The following is a 19687-nucleotide window of genomic DNA, read 5'->3' as shown; positions in this document are numbered from 1 at the left end:
CCAAGTGAGCAAGCACAATGATCATCTCCACTTTAAAGATGAGAGCAGAGAGGATTTTACATGAGACAGAAACGCACTGCTCCTGGTTCAGCCACCCTTATTTTGGGGCTCTGTGTCTCATACCCAAATCGAATACTGTCTGAGACAATAATTGGTTGTCTTGTGTTTCCCACCTAGGCCGGTGTCCTCCTTTATCTCCATTATTCTCATGATGCCATTGTTACTCACTGTATACCCAGTGGGTATGCAGCAGTCATGGGAAGAGTACACTCGGTTGGAATTTTTTTTTTGAGATTTTATTTATCTATTTGACAGAGAAAGAGAGATCAGAAGTAGGCAGAGAGGCAGGCAGAGAGAGAGGAAGGGAAGCAGGCTCCCCGCTGAGCAGAAAGTCCGATGCGGGGCTTGATCCCAGGACCCTGAGATCATGACCTGAGCCAAAGGCAAAGGCTTAACCCACTGAGCCACCCAGGTGCCCTGGAATTTTTTTAATCAATAGATTTTATTTTTTGAAGCAGTTTTAGACTCACAGCAAAATGGAATGGAAAGTGGAAAGGGTTCCCATATCCCCCTGCCCTCACATACCTACAGACTCTCCTGTGATCAATGTCCTAACCCCAGAGTGGTGCCTTACTTATAACTGATGCACCTCCCTTGACACATCATTATCACCCAAGTCTATAGCTTCCATTAGGTTTCACTCTTGGTGTCGGATGTTCAATGGATTTGGACAAATGTACGATGACATTCCTATAAATTTTTAAAAAGCCTTCATACTCTTTGGAAAAACCCTAAAACCAGACATTGGATTTACCAATTTTAACAGCCACTTGTCTGTCATTTTTATAGAGTACTCAGTAACAGAATTATATCTTTTTAAGATTTTATTTATTTGTTCGAGAGCAAGAGAGGGAGAGCATTCAAGAGCGGAGTGGGAGGAGGAGCACAGGGCGAGGGACAAGCAGAGCCTGACACGGGGCTGGATCTCACAACCCTGAGATCATGACCTGAGCCAAAATCAAGCATCAGACACCTAACTGACTGAGCCACCCAGGTCCCCTCAATAACAGAATTTTCTACCCTATATTCCAGGGAAGCCTGTCTTAGGTGGTATTATTAGGTGCCTAGAATAAAAATGGTTTCTTTTTTTAAGTTTTTATACTTATATTTATATGATTTGTAAAAATACATATGGAAGTTTGGGAAACAATCCATATGCTCTCCCCACAGATGTTCTACACACTTACTCACCTCACGCACGTTGGAATATCAAGGATACTAAGAAATCATGCGAGAGAAACTGGCAGAACTGGACTTAGCAATTCTTTTGGAGAAACCCATATGGAGCAAATCTACTGCTGTGCAGCCCCAGTTTTTGAACCCTGCCCTCTACCAGGTTTGCTCGGTCCTTCTCAGGGAGTGTCGTGCCCTTACTCTATGGATGAAGAACGTGGATGCTCACGTCCCACAACTGCTGGCAGCACCTGTTACAATCATAACTCGGGTCACCTGGAAACTTTTCCAGAAATCCTTGTGATAAAAACCGGCGGGGCTCTGAGAGGTTAGCGCGTGTTCTGGTATTTCACAGCTGATGAAGAGCCGACCGACACCACACCTCATTCCTATGGTTGGCTCAGGTCACGAGGTGACTTTGTGGATCAGGGTGAAATGTTCAGTCTCCCCTGAGGACCCGTAACAAACCCAAACAGTCTCTTAACAGGAGAATGGTTATCTTCAGAGGATGACACAGCTCTGCCCTTGGATCCTAAGATCCTCTGCTATGAATCACCTATGGAGGCCCATGGGGAGCAGCTCCAAACATCTCTCTGCAGCGGACACTTCAAACACCATCCCATGGGCTGCCTCAGCCTCTGCCTCAGGCTTCTGATGTTCTGGGCCCTGCATAAGACTGACACAGATCTGGGAGTTATACAGAAAGGGTGAGTCATGAAGCTTTGAGGTCTGCAATGGGGCCACACCAACATTCTTGCTAAAGGCAAAGGGAATATGGAATGGGCAGAGGCCGACAGTTAGAAATATCAGCTATGACCATGTGGTCATTTGCAAAAACCAAGACTGGGACAGTCATGAACATTCTACCTTATTTTGATGTGACTATATTTGTTTATATACAAACCAATTTTCCCCTCTTCCATTGCCCTGTCATCTAACATAAGATACATTAATAGTAGTAAACCTTATATTTCAGTATTTAAGTTACAGAATATCAAAGATTCGGTGTGATTTAGAAAGTAAATGATGTGATTTAGAAAATAAATGATCACTCAAAAAGTGGATAAAGGCACTCTGGATACTTTATTGAGGAGAGATTTGGCATGTTTTTGGATCAATGAGGCAAATTGTACTATGTTTCAACCATAGCATTTCTCATTGGTTAAATTTCCAGCTATCAAAAATATGAATATGAGATGGAAATGAGACTCAGCTAGTGCTCATTTAACTTAGAAACAATGCTCATTTAACTTAGAAATAATAACTTAGAAATACTGTCCATGTGACATAATTCAGCATCCTTTGAAAACCAAGTGTACAACAAAGTTCAAGGAAATTGATACCTTTGCATTGGAGGATCAATAACCAAATGCCACTTGGGGGAACTCGTGCTCTCAGCCTTCTTAGAACTTAGAAGCAGAAGAGACTTTGCGTTGATACCAAGAGATGGGGTGGCGGTGGGGGACGTTCTGTGCAGAAATGGTTTTTGGTGCCAGGTGACTCATTTTTAAACAACTTCTACATTTGGCAGATGGTGATAATGCCAGCACTTAACGACAGAGCTGAGTAAATCAGGACGGCATGTTTCCACACTTCTCAGATGCTTATTTCTAAACATTATATAAAAACCATGTCTTTGAGTCCCTCTCTCCAATGAGTCATGGAGCCCAAGGGAGGCTGCTGCCGCCAGAGTCATCCATTCTGCCCTCCTGTAACGCAACACATTGCCTGGAGCTGAGAAGACGATCCAGGTACGCGCTTTCGGACGTGGAAAACATCAGGCCACAGAGTGTATTTACCACAGACATTTTCTGTCTTGATCACTTCTCACACAAATACCATCATATTGAAAAGACTTTTAAGTTTTCATCAAATTTCCATGCATCACAGAACAATGAAGTTATGAAACCATAGACCTACGGGATAGAATGAACTTATGGTCATGGAGGCTGGGGCAGAAATAGCTAACTTTTGGTGCTCAGCTAGCAGGAGCTGCTGACCACCCGCAGGCGCCTGCGTAACAATAAAGAACCTCTTGCTGATTGCATCCAGTGGCAGTGTTGGATTCTTGGGTAAGGGGATCCGCGGGTCTTTCATTGAAACCATGAGGCATTATCTCCTTTTGAAAACAGAGAAAAAGAATTATTTCCTAATTCTGTCTAGAAACAATGACCAGTCTAGTAGCTATGGGTATCCCTGGCACTCAGATTGTGAAACACCAGGTCCCATTAAAAAAGAACCACAGCCCCCGTAGAAATTGGTTATTCTAGGTCTGGAGCTGGAAATAAATGAGATAAGGCTAAAACATCTTAGCATATGAACAGCAAAGAAACAATCAAAGACTCAGAAGTCAATTTAAAGAACATCCTTCTGGGCAAAGACCCTTTTAGTATTATAATAAGGTTTTTAACCATAATGAAATAAAACACATTGTAAAAAAAAAAAAGAAAGAAAGAAATAGCTAACTTTTTACCAAACACTTTATGCTCCCTCTTCCACGGTGCAGGGTTGCAGCTAAAAAGTGCTATGCAGGGAGTCGATACGTTTCCCAAAGCCCTTTCATCAGTGAAGGACCACGTGACTAGTATTGGCCAATAGAACCTGAGCAGAAGTGATGTGTGTCACTTCCAGGCAAGGCAGTTAAGAAGAAGGTGTGCCATTTCTTCTCTTTCCCCTTCCTTCTGGATGCGGAGGTCTCCAAGTCTCTAAGAAATGTCAGAGCCATGAGATGAGATAAATCTGGGTCCCTGAAGCACTACATGAAGGAAAGCCACCAGGAACACTTTTATCAGATTGTTAAATGAATAACACAGACATTTTTACTGATTAAATCACTGAAATTGGGGGTTTGCTCATTATAGCAGCTAGCATTTCCCTAACAAATACAGAGGCCAACGTTCATCTCCCTGTCTAATGCTTTAATTTTCCTTACAACTCATAGGGAGATGAGTAGGAATATCCAGAAGGGGTATGTATAATGTCAAGATGATGGACATTGGGATCAGGCAGACTAGGGCTTGAATTCCATTTTTTAAAAGATTATTTATTTATTTATTTGACAGAGAGAGAGATCACAAGTAGACAGAGAGGCAGGTAGAGAGAGAGAGATCACAAGTAGACAGAGAGGCAGGTAGAGAGAGAGAGAGAGGGAAGCAGGCTCCCCGCTGAGCCGAGGGCCCAATGCGGAGCTCGATCCCAGGATCCCAAGATCATGACCTGAGCCAAAGGCAGGGGCTTAACCCACTGAGCCACCCAGGTGCCCCTTGAATTCCATTTTTAATGCTACATTATGTGCTCTTGGGATGTTCAATTAACTTTCTCAGGGCCCTGGTTACCTAATCTGTAAAATGGGCATAATAATAGTACTTAAGGCATAAAGTTGTTGAGAGAAGTAAAAGAGCTCATTCTTTTTTTTTTTTTTTTAAGATTTCATTTATTTATTTGACAGAGAGAAATTACAAGTACACTGAGAGGCAGGCAGAGAGAGAGAGAAGGAAGCAGGCTCCCTGCTGAGCAGAGAGCCCGACGCGGGACTCGATCCCAGGACCCTGAGATCATGACCTGAGCAGAAGGCAGCGGCTTAACCCACTGAGCCACCCAGGCGCCCAAAAGAGCTCATTCTTATAAGATGCTAAGTATTCAAGAAATGAAGACTTCCATTCTTTTTTTTATTATTTTTTAAATTTTTTATTAATGTATAGTGTATTATTAGCCCCAGGGGGTACAGGTCTGTGAATCACCAAGTTTACACACTTCACAGCACACACCATAGCACATACCTTCCCCAGTGTCCAAAAACCCACCACCTGCTCCCTACCCACCTCCCCCCTGGCAAACCTCAGTTTGTTTTGTGACATTAAGAGTCTCTTATGGTTTGTCTCCCTCCCGATCCCATCTTGTTTCATTTATTCTTTTCCTACCTCCAACCCCCCACATTGCATCTCCCCTTCCTCATATCAGGGAGATCATATGATAGTTGATGAAGACTTCTATTCTTACTGGCATCATCTTACAAGTGATCATCTTACCTATGCTGATGGTAATATTAGAGAGATCAATTTGCAAGTTTTTGTTGTAATCAGTCACTTTCCAGAGGGCCAGTGGAACTTAGGGATACAGGTGGCTTTCCAAATTAGATACTAGGACCTTAGAAAACCGGCTGTGGGTTTTGGAATTGGAATCACTGATCCTAGCAGACTCAGGCACCAGGAACTCAGAGGCCTCTGGGCACTAGTACATCTTAGCAATGCCCGGGGTCCTTCAGTGCAGAGGAAATGGGAGCTGCTGTTTCCAAGATGTATAGGTGAGGTCGTGTGGGATGTGAGGACATGGGGATCTCTAAGCACAGGGCTGTTCTCCAACAGAGCCTCAGGAAATGGGGCCCTTTCTGTGGAAACCCCAGAGATATTCTCGGGTGACATTGAGAAGAGAAAGTGCCAGCACCAATAGGCTTGGGAGGAATTCTGCCAAGTGCACAGGAGTAACATGGAGAAGAACAGAGGACAGGGCAAGTCATCAGAAGAATCAAGAATCAAGTTTCCTGTCTTTGATTCCTGTACCTGCTTCTTCCGCTCTGCTCTGAGCCCTGGGGCCCTCTCCCTTTGTCCTTCTAGCAGAAGTCTAGAGTGCACTTGTCCCCTGTGGCCTCAGGGCAGTCTTCGTTTGGCATCAGGAGTCTGAAAGAAGACTCTCCCTTCCTTTCCTTTGCCTAGATGCCAAGGGTTGGAAAAATCAAAAGCAGATATTTGGCCCAAAACTAGTACAAAGAAGGATGAGAACAGCCTGGCTCCTGTTGCCCCCAGGAGTGATGATGGGGAGACTGATAATTTAGACCGTGTCTCTGTCCAATTCCAAGATCCCTCGGGCCAGGCTATTGAAGCAGACATCAGGAACCTGAAACTGGACCCACCAGCTGCTTCAGACACATCCCTGAAGAAAAAGGAGGAAAGAAAGGGGAAAAAAAGGAACAGAAGCTCCAATTCAGCACCTCAGGCATCCAGAGCAAGTGACATGGCTGGCGTAGGCTAACTTCTCCATCTGGTTTTCTTTTTCTCCTGTTTTTGTATTGCTGTTGTAATTTATAAGTTTGGAATTTGGACAGATTAGCTCTGATGGGACTGGGGCATGGGGGAAGGGTCTCTACAATGTGAGTGAGAATCAAGAGAAGTTCAGAAAAATGTATTTACCAGATTCCTGTCTTGACACCAAAATATTGACCCTCAAAGAAGGAAGGAAGGAAAAGAGAGAAGGAGGGAGGGAGAAACAGAGGGAGAGAGGAGGAACCCTCCAGAGTAAATAATAATTTATCTTGTGTTTGTCTTATATTCTGGTTTTCGTGCCTGCAAGACTGATGACCTTGAAGAAAAGGAGGCCATGAATTAGCCCAGAAGTGACCCTTCCCCGCAACAATACACACCTGAGGCAGCTCCTTTCAGCTCTGGACCACTCTGTTGAACATTTTCCTTTACACTGAAACAAAAATCTATCCACCTCTCTTTTCTACCCCTGGTCCTCTGCCCTGTTTGGATCCACACAGAACAAGTCTAATTTGCTTTCACATGTAAAAATCCACAATGAAGGCCAGTCCATGCAGGGACAGAGGGAGAAGATGGTCTTTGTGGAGGATTAGTTCTCCGTGGGCAGTTTTCTTCTTTGGTGCAGTAACAGGCAACTTTATCCATGCTTTTATTTGGGGACTCCCAGCCCCAAGTCTTCCTTCTAAACTCCCAGACTGACCTCTTTTATTGTCTTTGGTGTGTCTCTATGTGGAGCGTAGTCTGGAGGGATCAGGACTCAAGATAGCCAGGTTTGGAGGTGAGGGCATGAGAAGTGACTCACTTTGTGTTGGAGTGCAGCAAGAGAGACCCCAAAATACTGGAGATGTGTATATTCAATCAGCATGGAGCGCAACTACTCCATTATCATCAAGGTCACCCAGCTGGGAAAGGACTAAGAAGCCAGGAACACCTCCCTCTACCCATTCTATTCCAACATGTATCACTGAGCCCAGCTTTCCTTGATCCAGTCACCTCTATCTATTGTCTTCTTTTTCTAGAATGTTCCTTCCAACTGTTGCAGATGTTAGTAGAGATAAAAGATTTGAGGGAGGAGAAAAGAATGGGTATGTATTTATTAAGGATCTTAAACCCCTTAAAGTTTGTTCATTGTTAATTCTCTTCAGATAGAACTTACTCTTCTGACCACCTCAGTTTTATCCTCATATCTTCCCAAACTGAAAGATATTATTTGCTGATCCATTTTTCTTTCTCATGGTAAAAACTTTCCAAGTTTCCTCTGATGAAGTATCTTTCTCAGTCCCCATGGTTCATTCAGGATAGATCACACACAGCTCACTCCCCAGGGATGAACTGAAGCCCATGACCAGAGTCGTGGTGATTGGCCTTGATGTGGAAAAATGACAGGAGAAGTGATGGTCATTGTCACCCCCTCCTGAGGAAACCCTGCTGAGCAGGAAGACAACATGAACAGGAGAAGGAACAAGGGATGAAGAGAGACAAGTTTTGGCTTATGGGTATTCAATTTGAGTCTCTCTCTTGCATCCAAAAGAATTCTGAGAAATACATGATCCTAGTTAAGTCTCAAATTTTGGGGTTTCAAGACCCCTTTGCACTTTTCAAAGTTTATTAATGACCCCAAATAACTTTTACTTATGTCAATTATTTATACTGATATTTATCATACTAGAAATTAAAATTGGGAAATGTGAAAATTGCTACTTAGTAAAACTAATAACAAACCCATCATATGTTAATAGAAATAACATTTTTATGAAAAGTAACTATATTTTCCAAAACAATACCTTTTGTGAGAAATGTGGCCTGCTTTGCATGTTTTCAGTTATTGGGCAATGTCCGGCTTAGTAGGAGATAGCTGAATTCTCAAACATGCTTCTATATTAATATATTGCCATATGTGTAAAAAAAACACACCTCACAGAACTATGTATCATTGGAAAAGAAAGGAATATTTTAATAAACTTTTCAGGGAGTTATGAATATTCTCTTTTGATATCACACCCAAACTTACCAAGGGTTACTTCCTTTGTAAAAAAAAAAAAAGTATTTTTAATTTTTTTTATTTTTTAAAAAGATTTTATTTATTTATTTGACAGAGAAATCACAAGTAGGCAGAGAAATAGGCAGAGAGAGAGGAGGAAGCAGGCTCCCTGGCGCTGAGCAGAGAGCCCGATACGGGGCTCCATCCCAGGACCCTGGGATCATGACCTGAGCCAAAGGCAGAGGCTTTAACCCACTGAGCCAACCAGGCACCCCTTTATTTATTTTTAAAGATTTTATCTATTTATTTAGAGAAAGGGACAGAGAGCATGAGGGAGAATGAGCACAAGCAGGGGGTGAAGGGCAGAGGTAGAGAGAGAAGCAGGTTCCCCCTTGAGCAGGGAGCCTGATGTGTGCCTCAACCCCAGGACTCTGAGATCATGACCTGAGCTGAAGACAGATGTTTAGCCAAGTGAGCCACCCAGGTGCACCCCCTCCCAAAATTATTTATTTATTAGAGAGAAGAAGGAGAGAGAGAGAGAAGGGGCAGAGCGAGACAGAATATCCAAATATCTGAGAAGCCTCCCTCTGAGCACAGAGCCTGACATGGGACTCTATCTCACAGCCCATGAGATCAGGACCTGAGCCAAAACCAAGAGTCAAATGCTTAACCGACTGAGGCACTCAGGCATCCTGACAAGGGGTACTTTCTTTTTTTTTTTTAATTTATTTATTTATGTGACAGACAGAGATCACAAGTAGGCAGAGAGGCAGGTAGAGAGAGAGGAAGGGAAGCATGCTTCCCGCTGAGCAGAGAGCCCGACATAGGGCTCAATCCCAGGACCCTGGGATCATGACCTGAGCCGAAGGCAGAGGCTTTAACCCACGGAGCCACCCAGGCGCCCCCATGGGGTACTTTCTTAAAGATAAGTTAACAATGTGGAATCTGAAACTATAAAAATGAACTTTTCATATTCTGAATACTCACAAGAGTATAAAAGTGAGTGATAAAAGGGAGTGATAAAAGGCAAAATAATTACCTCAGAAATAGGAGGAACTGTTTTTGATTTTGTGAACTTTCTGAAAGGTCCAGGGACCCCTGGACCATACTTTGAGAATCGCTGCTCCCTTCTAATCCTCATCAACTCTGACTCTCTGGGTATTTTCCTAATATAAACTTCTAAAGAAGCAGGAACAGATCTGGCTAATTCAGCCACCATTCAATAAGAAGAGTCTTTTAGTTATTCAGCAAATACTCCTGGGGACTCCCTGGCACGATGCTCTCAGAGGTGAGCAAAACAGAACCAGAGTGCATGCACGCATTACTAACAGCCTAGTGCAGCGCACAGACACCCATCCTGGAGTCCAGGTGTCATCTGTTAAACCTGATTTACAGGACTAGCATCATGAAGGAAGCTACCCAGAGTATCAAGTTAGAGAGTGTTAAGGGATTGGTTCCTAAATGAAGGGACTTTTAGGAGATAAAAGGGATGCGTAGTCATCTGCTGGAAAAGCAGGGTAGAGGCATGGGGGCGGGGCGTGCTTCAGGGAGAGGAAATAGCAGGGGAAAAGGCTTAGGGAAGGAGAAGCTGCAGGGAGCCAGGGAGACTGGAAAGGGAAGGTGGAGAAGGTCCCATTGCAGGAAGAGTCTGGAGAGGGAGACAGATGCCATCTGTTGGAACACTCACAGAAGACCATCTTGTCCACTGCTGGCTGACCTATGGAGGCTGCCTTTGAGTCAGGCCCCTATCAATGGTCCAGTCACCTGGAACCACAGATGCAGGGCGGTAGCCCAAGCCTGAGGGACCCCTCAGAAGGGACTATGCAAGTATGATGAGCACTCCAAGTGGAGTCACGGTCCCCTCCCAAAGTCATTTTCCGCCTCTCATCGAGGCTCCGTTGCCCGATGCACATCCGTCCTCCACTTCGGCAGCCTTGAAGACCTTCTACATGGGCTAGTTCATCCATGCTTGATTTTCAGTAGGGCCACTGTCACAGGAGGTGCGCTCAGGGGGCGGATTTTGAGACAGAGATCAGCAGCAGGGTGTTTGTTAGATAGTGCTTGTGGAGACAACCCTTGTAAAAGGGAAGGACAGAAATAGGAGTGGACAGAAGGAGCACTGACCTGCAAGGCGGTCTCAACAAAGGTCACGGGCAGCTCTTGAAGATGCTCTGTTCCTTCTGAATTGTCCCGAGTTGCAGCCTCTCCAGAAGGAAGCACGGCCTAGGAAGGAAGCATGACAAGGCAAGGCTGTTTTCCTCAGTTAATGCAGTCCCCAATGTGGGGTGATGACAGAAGCCTGTCTTCCAGCCTCATTCCCAACTCCTGGGGGAAGAACCCTTCTTTCCTGAAGGAAGCTCTGAGTGGTGCCTCACAGAGCCCACCACGCTTGTGGATCCACTCAGTTAAGAATCGTGATAGGGTTTATGACGACAACAGTGGGCAGGAAGTCAGAAGGACTGAGTTCTAGGGCTGGCTTTCCATAAATTAGTCACACAAAAACTCGTAGGTGCTGACCTGGATCCACTCTGCTTGTCTCCCCACTTTATGCTATAGCCTTTCTATGTCATGAACCCACTTCTGTGCATGTCTCCGTTCTCTTCTCTCAGCCCTCCGAGCTCCGTGCTACTCTGGGGCCTTTGCATGGCTGATGGGAATTATCTTATTTGTGCACTGAGGCTGTTTTCCTCAGTTAATGCAGCTCCATGAGTGTAGGGACTTTGTGTCATCATTCATCTTTGTGTCCTCAGAGCCTGGAACACAATAAGCACAAAAATATTTACTGAAAAAAATCAATAACTGAGGGGGCACCTCGGTGGCTCAGCTGGTTATGTGTCCAACTCTTGATTTCAACTCAGGGCATTCTCAGGGTCAGGGGATCACGTGGGGATTCTTTCCCTCCCCCACTCTCTCTGCCCCCCCCCAAATAAATAAAATCTTAAAAAAAAAAAAAATCAATAACTGAGGCCCAGGCAGAGTGGGAGTATGGGTTTGCTGAGGCTCCTGCAAAATATCACAGAGCAGGGGGCTTCAACCACAGAAGTGTATTTTCTCCCAGTTCTGCAGGCTAGGAGTCTGAAATCAAAGTGTCAGGAGGGTTAGTTTCTTCTGAGGCCTAACTCCTGGGTTTGCAAATTGCTGTCTTCCCCATCTGTCTTCACATGGTCTTTCCTCTCTGTGTGTTTATGTGTGTCCAAAGCTCCTCATTTTAGAACGACACCAAGGGCACCTGGGTGGCTCAGTCGGTTAAGTGTCTGCCTTCAGCTCGCGTCATGATCTCAGGGTCCTGGGATGGAGTCCCGCATCGGGTTCTCTGCTCAGTGCGGAGCCTGCTTCTCCCTCTGCCTGCCGATCCCCCTGCTCATGCTTTCTCTGTTTCTCTCTCATTTAAATAAGTAAATATATAATAAATAAATAAAATCTTTAAAAAAAAAAAAAAAAGACAGCAGTCGTACTGGATTCGGGCCCACCCTCGTGATCTTATTTTCCCTTAATTACCTCTTGAACGACTCCATCTCCAGATGTAGTCACGTGCTGAGGTATTGGGGATTACGACTTCGACACACACATTTGGGAGGAGGGGCGTATGACACAACCCCTAACAGCCGGGAACACAGAAAAGCCACATTATGGATTTTCTTCTCTCAAAAGCCCTGCTATGTGCCACTGAAGAAGGGAGGAGTTCTGAGTCCTCATGACACCCCAGGTACTGTGCTGGTACTTCACAGGCATAATCTTATCTCTCCTCACAGCCATCGGCTGACGGAGTTAGTACTCTGTTTGACTGGCAAGAAGACAGAGATCTTGAGTACCTGCTCAAGGTCACACAGTGGGCAAATGGAGAGGCTGGAACTTGAACCTAGATTTCCTGACCCTGTGCCTACACAGTCAACCGTTTCTAGAGAATACCTGTTGTTTGTCCTCATGGCCTCCAAACCCTGTGATTTAAATAATTGCTAGCATCTTGCATCCACAAAGCTATAATCAGCTTAATTACATAGTATTTTGTGATGTTCTCTCTAAGTCACCTGTAACCTTCTCCAAGGAGAAGGGAATTATCTGGGGAGAAGGGGGGACAAACAAACAAAAAACCAGAAGCCTAGAAGTTGCCTGCACTCAGGGGAGAGAAGCATGAACAAACATCTTTTTTGCTCCCAGCCTTGTCAAGGCTAATGCTTTGTTCCCCTCCCTGAAACTTAAGCCAAAATCAGAACTTACTTCATTCTCTGTTTCATTAGCTTGGAATAGGCCCAAGATAAGGTTAAAAATCAAAGAGTCTGTGAAAACTGCAACCAATTACCCTGAAAAATATGCTAAGCTTAACAGATTTATTCAACGTTGCTTAGTGGGTGGCTTCACAGGATGGAGGCCAAGATTTATCATCTGCTTGGCTTTGCCTCTGATTATTCATTGACTGGGATGGCTTTCTTACCATAAGCTGATACAGTCTCCCGTCTCGGAGAAAGGGGGGAAAAATACAAAACACCACATTTACTGATTCATTTCAAACAGAATGTTTTTTAAGAGAGACAGACCTGTGGTACTAATGAATATTCCCTGTTTTTCCTTTTGAATTCACAGCAGGAGATTAATGAAAAATTTAGTGAGGGGTGGAGAGGTGCTGGTGGAATGTTCTTCTGATTCCATGGGGTGTTTATCCAAACACATATTATAGCTGCCTGTTACAAGCATGCACTGTGTTAGATGTTGTCCCAGATTATCTCATTTTGCTTGCATAAACCGCCTCCCGCCCTGGGAGCTATTCCCATCCCCACTGTACAGATGAAGAAACTGAGTCTTTAGAATTGCATTGTCTAATATGGTAGTCAGTAGCCATGGACAGTTATTGAAACTTACAGTTAAGGTAATTAAAGAAACTCAAGCAAACTCCCCTACGCAGCATGGAGCCTGATGTAGAGCTTGATCTCACAATCCTGAGATCATGACTTGGGCCAAAATCAAGAGCTGGACACCTAACCACTGACTGAGCCACCCAGGTGCCCCATATTGCAATTAAGTTTTAAAAGTCGGTTCTTTATTTACAAGAGCCACATTTCAAGTGCTCAACAGCCATATGTGGCTAGTGGTTACCCCATTGCACAGCACAGATCTAGAACACTTTCATCATCATGAAGACCTGGGTGTGGAGTGACTTGTTCTTTTACTGGACACACTGCCCTAGGATTTAGAGGCAAAGAGAACTGCCCTTTGCTTAATCAAAGGCAAGATTCAAATCTGGCTTTCTCTGCTCCAAGTCCAAGTTCCTCCCACTGTCAGAACACAACCTTGGCATCTATGATCTGAGGTGACATTGACCTTGGTTTCTTTGGTAATTCCTTGAACTAAAAACTTTTTTTTGCCCTGAAGGGGTGTGTTGGGAAATTCTAAGAAATGACCAGCAGGTGGCGTGCGTGTCCTATGTCTCATAACTTGGACCATCTCAAGGCACTGCTAGCAGAAGCCAAGAACTTGTTTGTTTCGACAGAGGACTTGTACAGATATTTCCCCCCAAACAGATAAACAAATGGCCAATAAGCATATGAAAAGATGTTCATTGTCATTAGTCTTTGGAGAAATATAAATCAAAACCACAATGAGGTACCCATTCATACTGGTTAGGATGGCTATAGAAAGAAGGAGAGAAAGAGAAAAAGAAGAAAAGAAAACAACAAAGCAGAATAATAACAAGTGTTGGTAAGAAAGTGAAGAAACTGGAACCCTTGTGCCCTGTTCGAGGAAATGGAAAATAGCACAGCCACTGTGGAAAACAGTGTGGCAGTTCCTCAAAAAAATTAAACAAGAATTGCCATAAGATCCAGATTCAGCGTGGAGGGATATATATGAAAGAATTGAAGGCAGGGACTCGGAGAGATCATTGTACACCAAGATTAACAGTGATATCACAATAGCCAAAAAGTAGAAACAACCCAAGTGTCAATCAACGGATGAATGGATAAATAAAATGTGATACATTCATACAATGAAATATTATTTGGGGGCACTGGGTGGTTCAATCGGTTGAGCATCCAACTCAATTTCAACTCAGGTCATGATCTCAGGGTCGTGAGATGGAGCCACACATAGGACTCTGAACTGAGAGAGGAGTCTGCTTGAGATCCTCTCTCTCCCTCTCCCTCTGCCCCTCCCCCTGTCATGTGTGGGTATGGGTATGTGTATGCACAGGCTCTCCCCTCTCTCTCTCTCAAAGAAAGAAAGAAAGAGACATTATTTGGCCTTTAAAAGGATTAAAATTCTGATACCTGCTACCATATGGATAAATCTTGAAAACATATTAAATGAAATAAACAGAATACAAGAGGATTAATATTATATGATTCCATTTACAGGTGGTACCTAGAGTAGTCAAATTCATAGAAAGTTATCAGGGGTTGTGGGGAAGGAATAGTGAAGAGTTAATGTTTAATGGGTATGAGAGTTTCAGTTTGGAAAGATAGAAAAGACTTGTACACGTATAGTGGCATGTAAATGTACTTAATGCCACTGAGTTGTATACTTAGAAATGTCCAAAATGGTAAATTTTATATTATGTGTATCTACCCACAATAAAATTTAAAAAATAAAATAAAACAAGGGTGGGGCTCCTGGGTGGCTCAGTCAGTTAAGCATCTGCCTTCAGCTCAGGTCATGATCCCAGGGTCCTGGGATCGAACCCTGCATTGGGCTCCAGGCTCAGTAGGGAGCCTGCTTTTCCTTCTCCCCCAGACTGTGCTCTCTTTAACTATCTCTCTTTCTTGAGTAAATAAATAAAATTTTATAAAGAAAGAAAGAATGAATGAATGAAAGGGCAAAGAACCTTTCTTTTTTAAGATTTTATTTATTTACTCAAGAGAGGGGGGGAGCGAGCATGTGAACAGAGAGAGAAAGGGAGAAGCAGATTCCCTGCTGAGCAGGGAGCCCAATGCAGGACTTGATTCCAGGAGCCTGGGATCATGACCTAAGCTGAAGACAAACACTTAACTGAATGAGACAACCAGGCATCCCAAAGAATCTTTTTCCTTCTTGCAGTTTTCTAGTTGGCATTTGGTTGCTAGGTGGGGAGAAAATCCTCTAAGAGTATAGAAAAAAGGGAAGGGCTACAACCTCAGTGCCATATCTGGCTCTACCCACATTAAGCTCTGTTGAACCGGGAAAGCCTCCTACTTTCTAGTGCCTGTATGAGGCAGAAAGAAAGATGGGGTAGATATTAGTCTAGCATCCCTACCTCACACCTTTGATGGCCAAGTCCAACTTTGCTTGCAAAGATACTTTCTTTTCCCAAGATGTGGACTTTCAGGAACTCAGAAGATACGTGGAACCACAGATGTCCATCGCTGATGTGAATAGTGACACATGGCCTTTAAGAATTATTCTGGGGGCCCCTGGGTGGCTCAGTTAAGCATCTTCCTTCAGCTCAGGTCATGAGCCCAGGATCTTGGGATCGAGCCTTACATTGGGTTCCCTTTTCAGTGGGGAGTCTGCTTCTCCTTCTCTTGCTCCTCGCCCCACTTGTGTGCACGATCTCTCTCTCAAATAAATAAAATCTTAAAAAAAAAAAAAAGAATTATTCTGTCCACTGCCTCCCATGATTAATAGGCATGAAATTTAATGCTCCTCATTAAATTTGTCCTGTTTGTCAGGTCCACAGTAACAGGGGTCCTCATCATTGATATTTTCCTCTCCACCCCCCTCGCCAAGATCCAGTCTGAGATTCACCTGTCCCAGGGTGTAGTGACAAAGGATCTCCCAGCCCTGGTAATTGCTCTTGCTGTGAGATGTGATCCGGGACAGGCATGGGTTGTGAGGCCCAGGGAGGCTCTGGCTGGGATCCCACTTTCAATCTCAGAAACAGAGGACTATTTCCCAGAAAGTTGCTCTCGTTCATGCTCCTTATCTGAGCTCTCGAAACCTTCCACATAATAAAGCACCCACAAAGGATTCTGATCATGGTGGTTCTTGTTTTGTAGGAATCAGTAGAGCTGCGGCCCATATTGGCAGCCACAGATCCCAGAGCAAGACCACAGGAAGCGCAGAATCTTCCTCTCCGACATCGCGGTGGTGGCCAGACCTGGGCCTTCCAGAGCTTGCCCATTCATGGGCCACCTTCCTGTGTGTGTCATCCTTCATGGCAATAAACAGGTGGAGCATAAGCAGTGGGGTGATGATGGCAAAGACAAAGTAGATGATGCCAAATGTGAAGGGCAAGTTCATCTCGTAGTTGGCAGGCCCATCAATGATGGTGAGGAAAAGCTGAAAGGAGCAGCATTGGAATTGTCCCAGCTTGACTGGGTCCTGTGTCTGGAAAAGGACATAAATGTTGAGGCAAATCCCAGAATAACAAGGCCACCAGCTGGCAGAAAGGCTTCAGGTCTCCAAATACCATCTTTAAGGAGTGCCTGGCTGGTTCAGTCTGTAAAACATGCAACTCTTGACCTCTGAGTTATGCGTCCAAGCCCCATCTTGGGTGTAGAGATTATTTTAAGAAATAAGAGAAAAGAAAACGCAAAATAAAGCCAAAAGTCATCTTTCTGGATCATGACGGTGAAAGGACAGAGCGTCTGGAATTCTCCAGCAAGTCACGTAACATTGTACCAGCCCAGCACAGCAACAGACATGGGCACCATCTCTCCCTTCATGTTAGAAAGCCCCATCCTCACGTTCACCAGCACCATGCAGGCATAGGTGATGACAATGACGTGGAATAGCCCCCAGAGGACTGTCCCAAATAGCAAGAGACACCAACACTGAAGATGCCCAGGATCTCTAGGAGCAGGATGACCACAGTTCCAAGGACAGTCACCAAATCCCTCACCAGCTAGATTTTAGCCTGGCAAGTCACATAGGCCTCCCGGGTGATTTCTGTTGGAAATTGGTGTTACCTTGGGAACCTGTGCCATTACCAATATGGAACTTGAGGGGGCGGTAGACATAACAGATCATACAGAGGGGGAACAAGGCACTCAGAACATAGAGGTGCCACTGCCCATATTTCTTCCACTTGAAGCTCACTAGCTGTTTCACTGGGGTCTCTTCCAGGATCTTGTGAGCCCCTTGCTTCTGGGGGAGACAGGGGCTCTCTCCCCAGGAGTTGACCTCTGTGAGGTCACAGAAAGTGGAGGTCAGTGGCCCATAATTCCACGGGATGTGCTTTGTTTTCTGCATCGGATGCTGGAAACTTGCAGTGTTGCCCTCCACTCCAGCCTGCTTGAAGGGGGTGAGACCCTGGTGACTAGGCATGCATGAGGTCCAGGACTGTGGGTGGTCGCTGCACCATCGGAGACAGCAAGCAGCAGGGTGTACATCTGGCAGGCAAAGGTTTGGTTGGGATGGAGCATGAGGATGAGGATGAGCAAGATGGTGTTTTCCAGGGAGTCCTGGGCCCACATGCTGGCTCCGTGTTCCATGAGCAGCCTCACAATCTCCTTGCTGCCCACATGGGCCGCCAAGGACAAAGGGTGCTCCCCAAAGTAGATAAGCTTGCAGGGGCTGTGGTGGAAAGCGGTGCCTGTAGCTCTTGCAGAGACGCTGCCCTGTGGGCAACCGGGCCTCACGCCGAGGGCACATTCTGGTTCACGATGGCTGTGTGCCCAGCAGTCCGACCTACAGATGCCTTACCCATGGTGGGCTCCTTGACCAGCTCCCGGGCAGCCTCGGTCAGCACTGTGGCTGCCCTGAGACCGTCCCAGAGGATTGCTGTATGCAGTGCCATCTCCCCCAGGGCTGCTCCTGTATCAAGTTGCAGGTTCATTCCAGTAGAAGTTTCTTCAGGAAGCGCAGGTCATTTTCCTTGGCTGCCTGAAGGAGTGGAGACTCTTGAATCCTCTTCCGCGGCAGCCTATGAGCCTTGCCCAGATGCTGACCCTAGTCCCGCTCTCCGACCAGCCGGGACACCAGGAGTTTCTGGAGTCGGATCCATCCACGGCAGAGGAGCCCCCATGTCTTTGCCTTCCAGGCACGGATAGGTGATGGAAATGTGGTAGAAGTTGCCTGTCCAGGACTTAGCAGGAGCTGAGGAGGAGGCAGGGTCTGTTTGGGGTCGGGACTGAGACTGAGTGTATCTTCTACATGACTTGGGTATGCAGCTTGCAGTTTGCAGCTGTGGTGTGTGTGTCTGTGTGTGTGCGCACATACGTGTGAGACCATACACTTACTTTGCGGCAAGACATAGTGTATAGACACCATTGGAATTGTGCATGCTTTCTCTTTCTCCGCTCCCGGCCCCCTCTCTTCACATTCTTTTTCTTATCACTTAGAAACTTGGCAATAAGATGTTTACAAACTGGAAAATACAGAGAGCTACCTTTGAATGTCAACTCCCTTCGCTTCAAATATATCCGCATGTGGATAATTCTGAAATGTACACCTCCAGACAGACCCATCCCAGAACCTCTCTGTATTTATCTGTCAACTTGATACCACACTCGAGCCTCAAAGGGACATTTCAAAATGAATTTGACTGAAAAGAAATTCTCATTTCCTTGACCCTCTGCCTCCCAGACTTGTTCTTCGCGTGCTTCCCTATTTCTATAAATAGCACCATCACCCACACAGTAATTCAGGCCCAAACCCTAGGCGTTGGCCCTTCCGTGATCCCTTTCTTACAGGCATGCACGCACACACACACACACACACGCACACGCACACACGCCACAACACGCCACATCTCTCTGTCAGCAAATCTTGGTGAAAGACATCTCAAGTCCATTTACTTCCCTCCATCTCCACAGCACCTCCCTCATCCAAGCTGTCACCCTCTTTTGCCTGGGCAGTGGCAATGGCTTTTAGCTGGTCTCTGTGCTTTGACCTTTGTCCTTCTCTAAAATCAAATTAGAACAAGTCACTCCATTTATTATTTATTTATTTAAAGGAAATTCTTAGAATTTCTTTTCTTTTTTAAGATGTTATTGATTTATTTGTCAGACAGAGAGAGAAAGCACAAGCAAGGGGGAATGGCAGGCAGAGGGAGAAGCAGACTCCCCGTTGAGGAAGGAGCTGGATGCAGGACTCGATCCTAGCACCCTGGAATTATGACCTGAGCCGAAGGCAGACGCTTAACTGGCTGAGCCTACCCAGGTGTCCCAAGTCACTCCCTTCAGAATGAAACTCAAACTCCTGGAGTTCTTGTAGGCCTACAAGACCCTAGACGGTGTGGTCCCTGCTTGCCTGTCTGATTTCACCTCCTAGAACTCTCCTCTGTGGTCTCCGATCGGTTGTTCCTCATGGAGCTCCTCAAGTACCGCCAGCCCATTCCTACTTCATGGCCTTTGCGTGATCTCTGGTCTTGACTCAGGGTTTATCAGCACAGAGAGGCCTTCCCTGATGACTTTATCTAAAGTGACCTTCTCCTTCCAGTCCCTAAGCCATCACACTATTTCTATCCTTCAGAACATGTACCCCAATTGTAAAAGACACGGATGCTGTTTCCTTACTCGTTTCCCAG

At 45.3% G+C, this 19687-nt stretch overlaps 1 pseudogene; it reads right to left on the bottom strand.

Annotated features, from left to right (window-relative positions):
* Window positions 1-15852: 15852 nt before the first annotated feature.
* On the bottom strand, window positions 15853-18413 carry LOC131825522 (transient receptor potential cation channel subfamily V member 5-like; annotated as a pseudogene).
* Window positions 18414-19687: the final 1274 nt, after the last annotated feature.

Source organism: Mustela lutreola, chromosome 2 (assembly GCF_030435805.1).
Source record: "Mustela lutreola isolate mMusLut2 chromosome 2, mMusLut2.pri, whole genome shotgun sequence".
NCBI lineage: Eukaryota > Metazoa > Chordata > Mammalia > Carnivora > Mustelidae > Mustela > Mustela lutreola.
Note: the sequence above shows the minus strand (reverse complement) of the source record. Positions and strands in the feature narration are given on the sequence as shown.